Raw genomic sequence first — 18,874 nt, forward strand, 5'->3', positions numbered from 1 at the left:
TAATGCTAAATGAAAAAAAAAACAAAGATATTATTATGTTTCTTTTACAATAATAAAAAAAAAAAAGCACTAACGTACAATGTTTTTTCACCTTATTAATCGAGTGTTTTCTAGTCTTCTCGTAAAGCAGAAGAGTTTGAACTGGCGCAAACACTCACCGAAGATTTCTGTTTTAAAACTTCCGTTTTGTATTGCCTAGAAGCATAGTGCACATTATCGCTGGCAAAAGTTCTCACTTCATTTTAAAACTAAGGCGATAATTATACAAGTAACTGTCCCTAACGCGTTTTATGTAATTACATCTTATAGATCATCATTACATCTTGTCTCTGTTGCCAAAAAGATGTATCGCTTTTTAATAAATTGCCTTTAAGAAATGCTAAGTTGGTCTAACTTGTCGCAAATGAAGGGCGCACTTATTGACCTAAATGCAGGCATCCTTTATTTATACTCGTAAATAAATGAGAAAAATAGATCTAAGGAGAAATTTATTTTTAGGAAAACTCTCGACCTGATAACGTTGTCCAAAGGAAAGGATCTCTGCAATCACAAAACGACTCCCGCATAGTTACGTGGATCATTACTATAATTATAGATACTTTTAAGCTACGATGATGGATAGCTTGAGTTGAATATGTGTTTTTGCATATGGAGAATGTTCAGATGGATACACAATAGCTGCGCTCCCGCGAAGTCTCATGCGGAACCCTTCAGGCGTTAAGATAAATAATTTCCCGCTATATCGTGCGTAGTAAAATCCTCTCATGGATCTCTTCTTTGCTGTAATACCGTTTTATAACTGTTTTATAGAACTGTTACATTTTTAAGGACCATGTAACACGGTTCGTAGGAAGTTATTAGAGAGATAGCAGTGCATAAATGTTTCGACAGTATAGAACCTTTTAGAGCATGGTATAAAACGTGCCATGCTTGTACAAAGTCCTGTTACCTATCTAGGCTAAAGGTCAACGTCTGGCACATCCAATGGATAGTACGCGATCATCGGTTACACATTTGTATCACGATCGGTATTTCTTTCTTTTCCTTTCTATGATTAACGATTCTGACTATTTGCAAATTCGAACTTGCTAGCAATTAGATAGGGGTATGATAAAGGAGCAATGAATCACATAATGATAGCGATACTGTCATAGAGAAATACGAAGCTATGATCAAACGGGCCAAAAATAAGCTTCTTTAAAAGGTAATCAAACCGTTGTCCTATTCGGTGTTACCTACAAAGAGCCATCTATACAGAATACAACTTGAGGCAGAGAGACGATCAATAACGTATGGTATAGATGGAACTGTCGTCGAGCGCTAGCCCACGCCAAGGCATGCCATGACGCCGATAACAATGTACAATATAGGCGGCAATGCAGTTACAAATAAGGAAATAGACGCGGATGCGTCGGGGTACCATGCTGACCACTCAGCTGACCTACCTCGAAGTACGCATGGACGCTGATTTATAAGTAGGCTTACTGGAAGGAAAGTGCTCTAAGCAGTGGGACGAAAAGCTCCCTTCGGATTTGATCAACGCGTTTGTTCAGGTTGAACCGTTCTTCCACTGCGAGAAGCATCGGTATCATTTTCTGATTCTCTAACAGAAACAAAAATACCATATTCCAGAACGTACGTAGTGAGTCCCCGAAAGACATCTTAACGTGATGTGACAGTTACTACAACGTCAGAGCGTTTTACTGTGGTCAAGAATAGCCCCAATGACGCTGTTAATAAAGATTTACGCACGACGAAGAAAGAAATACACAGCTTGTTCCTTGGACAAGAAGGAAAGCTGAAAAATTCAGCGGACCTCTTCTAAGTAATGTCAATTTTAATGCAGTAAATCAAGCATTGATTCTGTATTGTTTAGGCACAGCATATGCCGCCCCTTAGGCCTGAGGTCAATTATGACGGCGTTTAGGGCCACAAAGTAACTCTAAACGCGGCCACAATTGTCACTGTTGTATGAAGTAAAAGTCTTAATATGCAGACACAGGGATTTTGTTGTTGTTGTTGTTTAATAAGGAAACTACCCTATGACCACTTGAAATATTCAATGAACTATCTACAAAACAACGTTAGGAGACAGTGGCTTTAGAAAGACGTTCGACTATGAAAATAATAGAATATGGATTCGTAAAGCATCAAATAGAGAATAGGCCAATAACGGCTTTTAGGAAAAGCGTGTTTCAAAAAGAAATTCTATACGCTGTCTAAATTATCCAACGCCGATGTTTGTCAAAAGATCCCTTTGGTCACTACCATTCGCACGATATCGACCTGCACGTTTTTTTTTATTACCACGCACCTAATATAATCATCTTGGTTAGCAGTCCTATCTCTTCGTATTCCTCAATGTGATATTACTTGCTAACAAACATTTTAATTTAACGGAAAAACATTTTAGATTATAAATTATGTTTTGTTTGTCGATGTCTACTTGTGTTAGTAAGCTCTGTTGCATTAACGCTAGCTATGAAGGTTTTCACGGACATTCCGACTGAATGAAGCAGCATATATATACGTGATCTATAGACGGACCAATAGTTGCCAAGAGTGCGTATATATAGACATCAGCACCTAGCAACTAGTGAGCCCAGAAAAAAATACGACTGCAATAATATCAGAGCTCGATCGACCTGGAATGTGACACTCAGCTTGTCCTCGGCAGTTTTTTTCGACAGCGTCTATTTAACGATTTCTGACAAAAATCCGATACGAAACCAACTATACAATCGTGACAAGCGTTCCTTCTCTGTAGGACCATTTTGAGGGAGTTTGCACAAAATTAGTCTTACAATTGCTGTTTAGTATGACAACTGCTACGAGTGTCCATGGAGTGATTATGCATCAAAGAAGGAACGCTTGGTCCTACTTCCTCCGAACAGCTTCGCCGACTCTCCGGGTGAAAACACGGACATCAAACTCATTTTCACCTCACTCTAGGACTGACAGTATTCGGTGCGGGTGATACCGGCCTGAAAAGCCTATGGACTACAATAAAACGGTCGACCAATAATTACTAGGGCTGGGTCGCTAATTGAAACCTCTTCGTTAACTGACAGATTTCACAGACTAAGCGTCTAAAAGAGCGATGCCCACCGAACGACGGGTGGAATGAGAGCGGCTGTGGAAGCTTATTGTACAATCTAGCCGCATTCCGCATACAACAACATTGCGATGATATTGAAGTGCTTCAAGTAGCAACGGTCATGCCCAATAATCGCGTCCCAACGTTAAGCGATTACCCATCAGTCGCTCGCTTGCTTGTTGGGGTGGCTGGATATATCGGGGTATGACTACAAGCTAGAGTTTCTACGCTATCAGTGGCGGCAATTGCTAAAGGTGTGCTGCTGCTGCACCTTCAACAACTAATTTTTGTTGTTACAATAGTTTCAAGAAGGACCAGCGAGCGGGAACACGAGCCCACACCTAGAAAAGTGGCATGACGGGACCATCACGGCGTAATGACGCTGGTGGCTATGACGATGCGATGCTTGATTCTTTCGAATTATTTGAATAGCCACGAGCTGTTACTGCCACTGGCACCGCCGCTACGGTTGCCGCCTTCCTGCTGACGGTAAAATCATTCTGTTACCCTTTTCTCGTGCGTGACCGTTTTTTCTAAACCGATAAGGAGACTGTCGCTGAGCGTACCGTCTGAACCATGCCAGATATGTTACGATGAGGTATTGCTAGTAGAATGAACCGGCTTGCGAAGTACTAGCAATAGAAGAAGACACAACATACTTCGAACTTCACGCTTCCCAATACGAATGTAGGCAATAATGTCATGCCCTTTCTTTTTCTCTAACCCGATTTTGTTTGGTTTGATGCAGGAACATGAGAGGACGCAACGTCATAGAGACACGCAATTTTAGGCTCTACATACTAGAATGACTGCGAAACTGCTACCGCCCCCGGGCATTGAAAAACCACAAAGCACAACAACTGAAATACGCGTAGGTGACATCAATCTCTCAGTTAGATTTTTATTTTATTACAAATCAGTCGTGTCACGATTATCATCCGCCGACGTGTCACACATTTATTCCGTTCTACTCTGAGTAAATTGTATTCTGTCATGACTGAACAGCGTGTACATCGTAGTTAGTTAACGGAACAGGCCATCCACGTACACCATCTGTATGTTGATGTTATTCTATTGGATCCGTGTCGCTTAGTATTTTACCGACATAACCGGATACTCATGCTTAAATCTTCGAAGAAATCAATGTAAAAATGCAGACCAGTGAGACCGTTGTATAAACAAGCTCGTTTTTGCACTCCTCAATGGCTTCTGCGTGAGACACATTGCAGGACATCCTGGATGGTCCTATTGAGCAACTGACATCACGACAATTCTAACTCATTTTTTCCTTGAACCGAATTAATATATGAAAATAGCATTTTGTTTTGTTCAGGCAAACGTAGACAAATCTGGTGTTCATGTGAAATAATGATTTCAATGCCCCGTATACTATATGGAATCATTCCGGAGCCCCGCACTACTGTAGCATTTCACGAGCAGTGAAATCACCCTCCATTGATAGATCGACTTTATTCCATCGACGCATCCCGCCGAAAGCACAGCTCGAAAAAAAAAGGAGCAAAATACTTATTACCAGCGAAAAAAACTAAATACGTGCAATAATAAATAAACAATATATTTAACAATATTCATTTGCTTATTTTTCATATAGGCGTTTTTAAAATTAGCAAGAAATTTTCTTGTTAGTCTTATTTTATCTTGTCACGCTCGAAAATTGCTCTTTACAAACCTAAACCTAAGATCAAAAAAAAAAAAAGGACATTTCTCGTTCAACCACCCCGATAGGTTGTATAACCTCATTGAAGCCTATATATGTCTGCAACGTCCCACATTCGCAGCTACGTGCACCGCATGTACACGATCAATAATCTAGAAAATATCGATGCTTACCATCAAAACAGCCAACCATTTTCTTTCTTTCCCTCTACTCTATTCGCAGCTACGCGTTAGTTTTACCATCAGGATGACGACGTGTTATAGACAGCATTCGTATTGTAGCAGTAGACATGAACGCATAAAAGAAGGTCCGTTACTTCAGGACAATTGATCAACTGACCGATGTGGTCGACGCCGCCCACTAAATAGAAGGTCCTACTGCTTACAAAACATATACAGCGAGGCTTGTTAGCTCAAATGGCGTTACCTGTCCAAATATTGTAATTGTGTAACAATTAACAGCATCAAAAACGTTTATTTTAAAAGCAGGCTAAAGCACGCAGTGATTAGTGGTAATTTGAAGGATGTCACACTGCTACGCTTACGATGATCGTTTTTCCTTAGACATATTCGCCTGCAGCCTTTGACGCCCGTCCTTAAGTTTCTTCATAAATAGAGCAAACGCTGCACCTACTTTCTAGCCTGTTTGTACATAAAGTTAGCTAATCCTATTTGTACGGCGTCATTTCGTCATTCAAATGGTTCCAAGTGTTCTTTCTAACTAGAACTTGCATTTTCCTTCTTTCATTCTCTCTCTCTCTCTCTCTCTCGATATTTTTTCAACCTTTAACATTCAGGCGCGTGTCTCCCATTATGACCTGTTTGAATCATCCGTTGTGGGCGTTATCTGGGCATGGTCGTACTCTGCTTCCTTGAGAAAGTTCATACATGAATTATTCAAATATCAGTCCCGTCGTTGTCGTCTGCTCTTCGTCGTCCGTAAGGCCGCTGGTTACCGTCAGTCCCAAACAGATGATGTGAGCCTGTTCATCGTGTTTTTTCTTCAGCATAAGGATAACTACTAGGACCGTGTTAGCAGTATCTGCGGCGGCAACAGCTCTCAAGGTCCATTTGCATTCTCTTTTTCGGTTCCATTGTTATTGACGTTCTTGTTCCACCAATAGATACACTCGTGCCGTATCACTTGCGCGTGTCCGCCGCCATTAGCGACGCTTTCGATTGCATAGTTTTGCACGGGTGGTCAAATCTGTCGTAGCGTGTTAATACACTCGAGTATATCATTGTCTGACTGTTATGTATCTGAGCGTTGTGTGTGTGTTTCTTTCGCGGCTGCTACCGCAAGCCGCTTTTGTGTGTCGTCGCGTGTTTCACTAAACCGACTTCGAAGTGAATCAATGAGGTTTTGCGGACCACATAACTTTACCGGACGAGTTGTGATCGGCTGAATAATTGACTACGCCCCACCCCCTAAACCTCCGAGCGACCCGCTCATTAACTCACCGATTGATCAAGTACCAGAACGAGTAGATATACGCCTCGATCGATGCAACAACGGCAGCTAGCTAAATTTTAAACTGTACCATAGCAGTTGAGTTTCATGCAAACAAAGCACGACGGAATTCCATAAGACACCACCAGTCGTAGGGATACTCGACGTCTTGCCAGACTCTCGTCATCAACAAATCAAGCATAGACCCAGCATGAACGCCGCTACTGCGGCAGCAGTAGCAAAACAATGAATTATGAAAACTTTCACAATAACAACCATGCTCAATGGACATATTCATAGTGAATACAATTTCACAAGTTACGTTAAACAGTACTTGAAGTTCTAGTAATAGCGAACAAGCGCGCTAGCATCCTGGACTTCGTATCTCCAAAATTATCCGTACCGACTGGGTCCCTCACTCAATCTGTATGGCTGACTTGGTAGGCCAACACCGCAAAACAGTTCTGCGACAAGACAACCTCACTGTGATATTCGTGATGCCGCTCGCTCGTTTCTTTCCCTTCAGCAGCTGCTAGCGATACGTTCATTCAAGGTTTTGCCGTCACCGCGCTAACGTAGGACGGCAGCTGACGGCGCGTCAACGGTAGAGACGCCACGGTAGCGTTATTGTTGGCTATTGCCCGCGTAACTGTATTCACCCACCCGTCACTGAGCGCCTTCAAACGTATCGAGACAACGCCGATTGTAGTACAGTGTTGCACGATAGCGCATGTACGGTCAGATGCAGTCGTCTAGCAAAATGCACTGACCACAACGTGTGACGTTAATAGGAAGCTGCGCTGGAGTTGGACCGGCAAAATGGGTAGAGAAGATGTACTCATCCTAGCAGCACTCTATAGTGGGATTTGTTTATAGAAATGCTAACTAATAGAGAGTCTGCCCAGCGATAACCATTTAACGATCCATATTCTGTCGTTCCGCTGTCTATTCGGCAGGCAACCGAGATCGGCTTGCTGTTGTCGGTTTCTCCAACGCTTATTACCAAATGCGAACGAATATAATCTCGTTATCGATGTCGTGACGGTAGAGTTGTTGCTTCGGCCTTCCTCCCGAAAATACACCCACTCATATTTCTTATCAATGAAGTATCAATAAACCTGAAAGTACTCGCTTGTCTTTCAACTTCGATTCCGGTGTGGCGTTTCTGGTGAACGGAAGTACATATAGCGTATAAATCATTCGATGCACAGGTAAAATCGTCTAAGCGTGGAACGTCAACGAGAGGGATGGATACGTCCAGCCTGACGAGTAGCGCTAACAGTAGGAATAGTCAGTCATACTCTCGTATCAGTTTCACACTGATTACCGCATCCGGCTTGCAGACCACAATTCACACTAGAAACTGGAAATCCATCCATTGAATTATCACTAATCTAATTTTTTACCGAAGAAGCTGTTCTATTATGTTGGGTCCGGAATGACGTTAAGAGGCGACGAACCGCTTGGTCTCGGGTTCCCACTTTTTTTTTCGTGGCTGTTTTGGTCAAAGGCAAACACGTCAATGGTCTTCTCGACATACTTTGGGTGCTGTGTATTTAAGCAATAGGCTGCATCGAATTTGTAGCATGTACGACTTATGTCCACTAGCTTTTGCACTTTATCCTGCTATTAACAGATAGAAACAAATGTCGTTTATATCAACCTTGTCCATATTATGAATAACGTACGCCGTGAACTCGCGGAGTACGGAATAAATCGCAGGCGAGGTTTTTCTTCGAAGAGAAACTGAAACTACTGAGTTGCCTACGACCCTTTTAGCTGCTGCACTACACTCCTATGATCCAAATAGCAGACTCCCTAAATAGCGAGCAACCTGTTAGGACCAATGCAGATAATATTCGTACGACCTAACTTTTATCAATTTTTTTTTTTCTATTATACCAACGAATACATTTCTTGAATTGATCGTTTCTCAGTTAAGTATGATCGTCACTCGAATACTTTTCAAAAAAAAAAAAAAGCCTCCACCCAGAGTCACCGTCAGTAATGCTTTTTGCATTTCAAATTGGCTATAATAAACACGAAACGGGACGGTGACGAGTAAAATTGGGCGCATACTTTTTCAAGTAAGCCCAGTTAACGTCGACAGCGTATCGAGTAGACCCTTCTACGCCTAATCTACATTTGAAAACTTCTCATGGAAGTACAGGCATTTCAATATGCAATTTCTACGGTAATTCGCATACATGTTTCAGCCACTCAGGCCCGCCCCATTGTTGGGTTTCTTGGCTTGAGCGTCTCTTACTAGTCTACTGGTTAGAAATTCATATTGGAATAGTGGCCAGCACTTCAGTAAGGGATCCATTGATTGAATTGCTTATGAATGTAGGAAGGATCCTTTGGCTTCTTTGGGAAGATAGCTGCTTTTCATTCAGCCAATTCAGTAGGATGAATGGCAGTGTTCCTTGTTCCTGATGTACGCAGAACGTCTATCAGCTTTACTCTAACAATCAGTGTTTCTAAAGGCGGGCACGTTTATGGAGACGTTGACACATGATTGACTTTATCAATTGCATTCTTATGATACAATTACATATCATTTCTATAGGGGTTGCAACTCCAGTGCTTGTTTATTGCTTCTTAAATTTTCCAAATAAGGTTTATTAGGTAACTAGGAATACGGAACACTAGAGTTTTTCGCAGCATATACAAAATGTTTTTAGTTATTTTACTGTGTACAATTAGAACGTACTCAAACATAGGGTGAAATTGTGTTTCCAATTTGATTGAAATGATTCCAAATTCCAAAGAAAAAACCCTGCTCGAAAAGACCGATATGAACTCTGGGTAGATAATACACGGGATATCCGCCCTTCCAGAAAAAGTGTATGAAATAGCACCTGCCGAATGTAATGCTTTATTATGTTGATGACTGACTCGCGGAAGTCATATTATTTCGCTCATACGCGATCCATGAAGACGCGCGATTCGTTTTGGGTTACCCTAATATCTAACGTTGGTCGCTCCCTGTTCATTCCCATTCTATTCGATTTTCCACGGCGAAGGTAATTCGCTCGTAATCTGTTGGCTAAAAAAAGCCCCTCATGCCAGAACGGTTACGGTAAGAGGAAGTCAGTCACTGGTCTGGCAAATGCTAGAGCACGTAAACAAAGTGGAGACAAACAGTGATATTCAAGGTAACACAGGCATCGTGTTCCGTTCTACAATTGGGGTTACTATAACAACCTCCCTTGGATTTGTTTTGCTTTTCGCAAAGGGAGTGACATGATTAATAGTAGTTGTGGCGGTAAGTTATATGCAATTTTTCGGTGTCCACTTGTTAATCCAGCAACAATCTACGTCTCTAATGGCCTTTCCGGAGCTGGACTTGATCGTTTGTCACCGTGATTCCTATAACAGCGTATTTTACTCCTTGGCTATATCCGACATTTGCTCACGAAGAAAGGAGGTGTCAGGCTAACGGAACGGTAATGCCATTCGAAGCGAGGAAAAGAGACAGACGTAGCTGATGCTAGGACCATATGTATCAGCCTACAGAGAAATTTGTTAATGCTATAAGAATACCACAATATCAGTCGGAAAGAAAAACTTTGATACTGTATTTAATGACCTATTGCTTACGTCTTACGTCGGGTTTCTGGCCGCTCAACTCCTGGAATCGAATTAGAGTCACGTACGAAAAAACGATCGAAAATACAGCCCTAGTTTTATATAGATATGTTATTTTTTCTAATATATATATATATATATATATATTTCATTTTTCTGAGAGAGCTCGAGTTTACCTAATAATAACGATTATAATGGCAGAAATGAGCATAAGATGTGTAGATTGTTTTTTATAGCAAAGGCCTTTTCTTGACTCGACTATATCACGTCATTACTTCTCGTCTGATTTATTTAACTGCCTTGCTTTTTGCCCAGCTTTACAAGGCTGGAATATTTGAGGGTTACTTTTTCATGAGTTTATACTGAGCGACTAGATGTTTGACATTTTGTTAGTTTAAATCGTGATAGAACTATAATCAAATCGACGACCAAAAATCGTCTGCTACTTTAGACACGTGCCCGTTCGTTCTACGACTAGCAGTTTTGCTTACTGGCCAGCGCACGAGCGTAGATAGATCGCACATGTCGTACAATCTGTCTAATTAGTCCTTTTTTTTTAGGCCGGCGTCCATAGATGTATGTCCGCTAGACACACTTCATGAACACTGATAAGATCAAGTAACTTTAAAACTTCATTAGTGTAAATAGTGCTAGCAGAGATTATTAATTCGAATTTTGCTGCTGAGCATAATTTCGAATTGTACCTTTTCTGACAAATTGTTGTAACGAATTCTAACGGCAGTGGGCTGATGTTGCCTTACAAGTAATCACACAGGTAATAGGTAGCTAGAGTCCACTAGTTGGAATAACAGTTGCCAATATACGAAATAACTGCCCACGATAAAATTGCACTTCGTTAACTGGGCTGCAGTTTGGGTGCCGTACACACACGTTTATATTTTGTAAGCATATATTGTTCTTATAAAAATACGCTTTGAAAATGCTTCACCGAACAAAGCTGTAAGAAAAAAAAACCGATCTCGCAAAGCAGTTTATTTACGGAGTTACGTAAATTCGGCACAAGTAAAAGTACTAAATTGTAATCACAAGGCAACAATTTATACTTAAACAAAACTCTCTGTATAGTAGTTGGTACAGAAACTTTTCAACTCTTCGATTTGTCATTTTAATCATTTGTAAACACAGCCAGGCGACTCGCTTTACGCAGTAAATGTAAATTGTCTCGTGATTCATGGCGAACACGCAACATAATAGTCCTTTATTACTAGACTCAATGATCGATCAGCTGTACCCCGACATCCGTAAACCTTTACCTAGTATACGTCGTCTTTCGCGCCTTTGAACCCGATTACATTAAATTTTGTGACCCGAACTCGGAAAGCGTTCATTCTAATTAGAGTGTATAATAGGAGTTCGAGTGGTAGAAGAAAAACAGATTTGAAAACAAAGCGTTTACGTTGCCTTAGCTCTCTGGCTTCATAGCCGCACGTTGAAGTTATTTTGAAATACGTAAGAACTGCAGCAGCGTTTTTGTCAAGATGCATACAAACTGCTCATCGAATCTCGTTCCCCATCCTCATTTAACGATTCTCTATTTGTGTATGTTACTTGTTGGATATGGCAGTGCTCCCTATGCTCGGTCCTCTTCTGAGCGCTCTGTGCCAAAAACGGCCCGCTGATCGACGCTCTAAGTAGGTGTCAAAGCGAAGATCGAGGCCATATGTCACGGTCGAAACGAGGTCGACCTCGATCCCACCATTAGGGGTCAGCAGTCGTAATAAATATTACTGACCCATTACACCCCTATATTTAGGCCTCGATAATCAAAAAAACCGATCACACTGACAAAGCGGCTTCACGAATTCTGCCCCAATGGATGAAATAGTATTCGAAGCGACAATCGGTTTGTGATAGATCGAACGAATTAGAAGACACTAAAATATCTGGCCATCTATACCGCTACAAACAGAGTTCGCGCGTGGCCAATATGCTGCATTAACAATAAACATGAATAACTTCAGCGGAATGACTGGAAAAGTTACCGATCGAAGTAAAAATAGGCACCTTCACTTCATTAATATATGTGCTATATATTAGAAGAGGAGACAAGCACATGTACCTTTCATCCCGGAATAATAAATAACGAAGTTGTAAAATAACAACAAAAGAATCATCCTTCGTTAGCAGTACATTCAGATATATAACAGGCGTATCATAACAATATTTTATTTACAGACCCCTATGGATATAGGGCTGTGCATAGTTTGAGTACATCGCAAGAACAACGGGTCCTTCACTAGCAACCCAATAAATAAAATTGAACACAAAACTGAATTACAGCTTCTCCTAGAGAGATATACTGCCATTATTTACACCGTTCTATCCTATGGAAATGCTGAGCTCGTTCGCGAACCATTCACAGCCAGAAGATTTTGCACAAAGATGCACTGCCTTCTGAAACCTGTTGTAGCCCCTTACGCTCTCTACGGCTCGAGTTTCATGCGACTGGCTCCCAGCACGAACGCAAATCTGTCTATGCCCGGTTCGAACCTCAACCATTGCCCCCTAAGGCTGTCGAATCCTAACGAGCGCACTTACCAAACGCACATAGGTATAGCGAATCGTGGAGAATTTGACACGAACTTTTGCGATTTACGGATGGTTTCCTTTAAGACGCAATAAGTTGCAATAATCGTGCCTGCAAGGCACAAATCAGCTGAAGGGAAAATCTTCATGCAAACCACTGTTACCAAAATTTGATTAGCCACATCCAGCGGGATGAAGAAGAAGCAGTTTTCAATTGTGTGTGTGCACACACCTTTGACATCCGTGTCCATAACGAGAGAACACTGTCTTCAACACAAAAAAATGAAACACAATTTCTAGTTAATCATTGTATCACATCATTGCTACAACTAGACTAGCCGACCATTGTGCCGCCACATGAATGGCTAAGCATGGTAGCAGTAGGCAAGACACGGTAAGCAAAAGGGGCCTCAGAACGCCGGCTTTACAGCAGAACTACTACCAGAACGCGAAAACTAGCAGCTAGGTAGAAAAAGTAGTTAATACACGGGGTTGCTGTTTCGTGCGAGGGTCAGCAGCGTGGCAACTCTTAGGGTGACAGAGCTCGTTAGGGTCCCAGCAGCTGATGGACTTAGCAGTAACACAGGCTAGTATCGTAGGGCAATCAGCCTGCCAGGTACATTGGAAGCCCGGTCCTACCACTTAGCGGGATACTTACGAGCAACAATTCAAAACGTGTTTGCCGAAAGTCGAAGGTGCAGCAGACAACAATGGCATTTCTATGCTCGTAGGTAAATAGTCGGACACGCACTAATAGTAATTTTGTCACTAGCAACAGTGTATATCAGTGAAGAACCGGTGTCATGAAAAGGGCCTCGTTAACGACAGCAGAGGTGGCCTTTCCGATTCATTCCTTCCCCTTAAGGGACACATAACGCGGACGGCATTGTCGCAGTGTGCTGGCCCAACTATAGGTGACCCAACGTAAATCAAAGATATGTATATTGATTACATATCACAGCCTAATGATATTTGAGACACTGATGGTTTCCTGCAACCGTATCACACAGAAAAAGATGTCTCACACAGAAAAGAATGATTTTTCTTTACTCACTTTCATACTAGGAGGTTTCTGCTAGGTAAGGTCATTGTATTTGACAGGGGCTATCACAGACCATTCAATAGTACGACACAATTCCCGATGACGAATTGTTCGAAGGGTTTGAAGTTGAAGAAAGCCAAATACCGCCATCGCCTCTTTGGACCGAACAGGACCAGGGCAGCTTTCACGGTTTCGGGGAAGGAAAATCGACTATATAGATGCGACAATGTAAAGTTGATGTACATTCAATACTCTGATGCTGACATAAAAAACATACTCTACCTGATCTCGCTTGCCACGAAAGACAATCCCTTCAAGGATTCAAAAGCCTATTGTATTACTTACAGACTTCTTATTTTATGTATCTCAAGCAAGAGTTGCTCGATATTTCCACGAAATGGAGTTCAGTGTTCTTATTAGGCTATAAAAGGCTGTGGTCATAAACGTATCACATATTGTGGATATATTCTGAATAATAGTTCAAAGTCGTCTTAAATCTCCGTTGAAGGAGTGATGCTTATTTAATACGACATCGAATCGAGAAAAGAATTAAACGTGATACTTTTACTCTTTTTTTACAATCTTAGATCAGTTCTTTGAGCTTTTCTAATTACGTTTTCCAGTTGAATCGAAAATCCGAAACAAGACTTTTCCTTTACGAGTTCCAAGGCAAACTAACCTCCGTTGACCGTGGAATAGTACAATTACATATGTCGAAATATAGGCGTAACAGTACAGAACGCAAATCAAACATACAAAAATGATACTATATCATCCTTGACTCAAAAAAATCAAAATTTTGATTCTTGCTAACCTTTGACCCATTGCTAATATTACTTTTGCCGCGTTTGCAATTATAAATATGTTTATAATCTTATGCTGTTTATATCGTCTGCTAGCAAATTGTGCCTATTTCAGAATATAGCAGTAGAGAGACGGAATTTATTTACCTGCCGTACCGCCTGATAAGATGATGCTTCTGCGAAACTTCAGTGCTCCGCGTAAATAAGCTCGAAATGGACATGAACGTAACGCTTATAATTTCACTCATTTTTTATTTTTTGTGTCGCGTATGTCGAGTAAATAGAACCTTGGTCCTAGAAAAGAAAATTTCAACAATATGTCTTTACGTGCTCCTTAAAAGAGATGATTTCTTCACAGGTAGCAATGTCACCACCGACGCTGGCTAACGGCGACCTATATTAAACGAGCAGCCATTGCCACTTTTGAGGTGCGGCCAATGCGACTTCCATTAGGGAACGTGTCCATTTCAAACCGGCTTCGTACTGATTCTAGCTCCCATTAGTTTCTATCTAGGCTATCTAATGGTTGATGAACGCATAAAATTATTCTAGAGTGATTTGACAATACAATTCTCTAGTTTCTAATCACCCCAAAAAGGATATATTGTAATGCCAATGTAATAACAGATTTAGCGTTTTTACAGACAATGAACTCTGACGAAATACAAATCTGGATATGATAAACGGCGATGAATGGGCATATATGGTACAGATTTCGGGAGAAGTTTGCTACACAGTTTTCAGTATATAACCGCCATCTTCGTTCCTAATCTTCCTAGCGCCATCCGCCAAATTCCTGAGCGTATCCACACGAAACGCTTTCTCCAGACACTTCGTCGTCACGTAGTTTGTCCTCGTGCGGCCATTACTTCAACGCGCCTGTGTCGCTGTCTCAACTAGGGACATTTTCTACGAGGGGCCAATGTTCGACGAAACGCCAAAGATACTTCGGATAAAAGAAGATATTAATAAGATAATCCCATGGCTTACCGAGCTCGCTCTTCGCACGAGGTTTCTCGTCCAACGGTCCGTGTGCAAGTAGCTTGCCATCTATCGCCACTTGTTTAACACACGTTTTCTTACGCCATGCGTTGTTAGGTATAGATACGTTGCATGAAGATTTTCTCGTTATTGTAGTGAATCGACCCGTCATGATTTCAGCGCCTTCTTTCTAGTAGAAATTTGGCCTAAACAGGCTTAGATACGGTGTATTCGCTCGTAGCGTTTCCCTTCGAGCGACTAGATTGAATCGAGATGTTGAGATGAGCAAAATTATTATGACAGGATATCTGTCGTGGTTAACGAATAAAAGATGACTGTTTGCGTAACGATGAACTCACGCGGACAGCTCTTGCTAGCTCAGTCGCACTTGTCGCGAATTGCTTGATAACCACTACCGTTTCATTCTGGCCATGGCAACAACACGCAGAGGCAAAGCCCACGGAAGTCGCCCCTGCCCCGCTCGCAGTAGTTTTCTCCATCCGTTACCATCTCCAGAAATAAGAGCGTGAGCATCCTGGAGCGCGATGCTCACTGGCCAGGCTAGCTACGATAGCATTTACCCCACACGTAGTCACAGACACGGGCGTGTTGATAGACACGGAGACCAACAGGAGCCGTCAATCACACCTCTACAACTCTTTCTGTAATAGTCCAACGACGGAAAGTCAAGTGTTTTTATTCTACGATATAGCCATTGATAGATCAACGGGATCATTCATCCGCACGGAGCAAAGAGAAAGATAATATACATCATGTACCTTCTCTTCCGTTCGCTTGTCTTACCATCTGACAAGACTCTTACGATCAACGCGTTAGCAAGAAAAAAAATAAAGGAAACAATACCACTCGAACGAGATCACTGCCATATTGCAAATGGCGTAGCCTAGCCGCAGATGGTTACGTATTTAGGTCACGTACAACCAGTAGTTATAGCCGTCATAGTATAGTTTTTCGATGCGGTTCGGAATCTGTCCAAAAGAAATAGAACGAATATCGTTTACTTTTCTATTTTGTAATGTCATCCTTGTCCACGTCAACTCCCGGTTCGTAGAGGTGACTTTTGGTTTGTTCAGGCACCCTCCACGATAACTTTTTTATGAGGATAACTGTAATTTATTGCTTTAATACAATACCCAATGGTGCCAAATCATTATAATACTAGTGTAAATGAAACCAATGTTTAATTACGGGCTTTTATCTATTGATGTGCAATACAAAATCCCCTCATAGGTTTTTTGTTACTATACAACGGCCTGTTTTGTTATAATGCAACATGGATAGCGGGGGATTGACCAAGTAGCAAGGTAAAATCTACCTAAAACCAAATTTCGTAGTTGTGTACAATCCACGAATTGCTATGTTAGTGACTCATCGAAAACAAGATACAGCTACTCTAATACGCATTTATGTTTCACTGACATCGACGACCTTATGCGATAACTATATTTCGCTACGGTCGAGTCACCTACTTCGTGAGTCATCTGATGCTCCCCTTTTGGGTCGACTCTAGTCTTGCTGGTTATCTGTTCGCCTGCCATGTCTGAATTATGGCATTAAGTCCTCGTACGGTCACCTCGTTCATGGCAGTGACAGTTCAGCATCTATAGTGCACCTTGCCACATGTATCATATGCGTTGTACGTTACATAAATCAACGACCTCTCTGTACCTAACAAAAAAAGAAAAACACTTACATTGACCAATCAAGTCAAATAAAATAATTCACGTATCTATAGCGTAGCTATCACGTAGCCATAAAAATGTTTTTATCGCTAGATCTAGATTCATCAAGCAAATTAAGTAAGTCGTCTGCTATAACGTAAGTGTGCATACGTTTTATAAAACGGCACTCGGAGATAATACCAACGGCACATTTATTTCTTATACACAGTATTAGTAAACGAAAAATTTAAGAAAACAAATTAATTCTTTTTTGGTAACTCCATAAACGAATTTGGAACTTCTCAAGTTTACTGAATACGTGCATTGTCAAAAAAGTTAAGAAATTATTCATTATAGAAACTGGGCTGGTAACTCACAGCGTAAATCTTTTCTCCATACGAAAAAAAGATGCTATTCTATATATATTTTGTTTTGCACCAGACATCGCTGCCTGGCACCAAATCGAAACGATTTATTAAAATAAAAAAATACAATAGCGTACAAGGAAAAGACGGTCAGGGACGAGACCTGTCTCCAAAAAAGCTGCCAAAACACTCTTTGGCTTATCGCATGCTAGAAGAAATGATTTCAGAGCTACATGGCGTGCAACGTAAAGTGCGAAGATAACAGACGTTGTAAGTACTTCATCTCGACGAAGCATTAATGAGACACATCAGCTAAACCGTTTTGATCAACATCAGTTCGTACTGTAACTTGTAGTTACTTGGTCGCGTGGATGTTTAACAGATAATGCTGCTAGCGTCTGGCTTCAAGCGGTTGTTCTGCCGCGATGCGCTCTGTTCCAGTGTTTGTCTGCAGGGTTTTTATTTGTTTGTTGCTGGAATCTCGCTGCGCGCACGTCACAGAATCACAAGAATCGTTGCGTCTTCTCACCTCACTGGACTTCATCATTTACCTGCATAATGAACTGGCGAAACCGCATCACAGAGAGCAATAACAATTAGCCCGAAGACGAGGTCACAGCTAACCTGTAAAACTGTTACAGACGTCCTTCCGAGCATCTGGATGTACCTCCAAGAAGATAGCAACAGTCGGGTAGTATGAACCAGATAACAAAACGCCGACCGACAAAGCGAGAGTGGGCTACGTTTTACGGCGCTCGGTAACATCCTCCATTGTATTGTAGATTCTTCCTGCGCGTACTGCTATACGTGTATGCAAGATTCCTATCTTTCTTTCGACCTTTGCCGTTGCCTCTGTGGCTTATTCCAGTTTGATGTTCCCTGTACACTCATAATGCTTGAGTGACAGGACGTCCAGTTTGGGTACACCAATCGGTCTTGAGGCGATTGCGGCAACGTTATCACGACAGACTTGTCTGTTGATAGCTCTCATAGGAGGAATGCGTGGTACAATAGTAGATAAATGGACGGCTGGGGTTCATGGCAGTTACGTCAGTAGGATCAGCAGCAACAAACAACCGAACCTGGTTAGTAGTCTTTATAGTGGTCTTTATGCCGAGATGATTCGTAGTTGCTCCCCAACCAGTTTAGCACAGAGACATGTTCATCCAGCTGATGCTGCTGCAGCTACTGCCGTTGTCGGGGTTCCTTTGTTGGTCGGTCCTGTTTCATTCTTTCTGAGTTAAATGAATGTGAGGAAACGAGACGAATTGATGTACGCCTCATGTCGGGATTGGCTCGCCGTCCGAAATGGGCCAAGCAGCAGTGCGCGATCTGCGGACTAGCTGACGTCGTAGAGGATCGCCACGCGATCATTAATGGCGTTACGTTCGATGCTGACTAGCGGCAAGATGATCAGGGACTTCGTCGACTAAGGACGACACAATGCAGTAGTACGTTACATCCCATTAGCAATCAAAAGGCAACAACACCACTTTATTTTTTAGTGGTAAAGTTAAAAGGTACACAGAATGTTCTACCTTAGGTAAACACCTAAATAAAAACAGCGACCTGCATAGTTATGAAGTGCGTATTAAATGGCGATGGGTACAAGCATGCTAGTCCTGGGGCCACCAATAAA

The 18,874-nt window shown here is 41.7% G+C and overlaps 1 protein-coding gene across 2 annotated transcripts in view; it reads right to left on the reverse strand.

Annotated features, from left to right (window-relative positions):
- The window catches only part of RasGAP1 (Ras GTPase activating protein 1), a 47,202-nt gene that overhangs the window by 11,488 nt on the left and 16,840 nt on the right, over nt 1-18,874 (reverse strand). The gene's annotated exons all lie outside the window — the stretch shown is intronic.

Source organism: Varroa jacobsoni, unplaced genomic scaffold, assembly GCF_002532875.2.
Source record: "Varroa jacobsoni isolate VJ856 unplaced genomic scaffold, vjacob_1.0 contig02016, whole genome shotgun sequence".
NCBI lineage: Eukaryota > Metazoa > Arthropoda > Arachnida > Mesostigmata > Varroidae > Varroa > Varroa jacobsoni.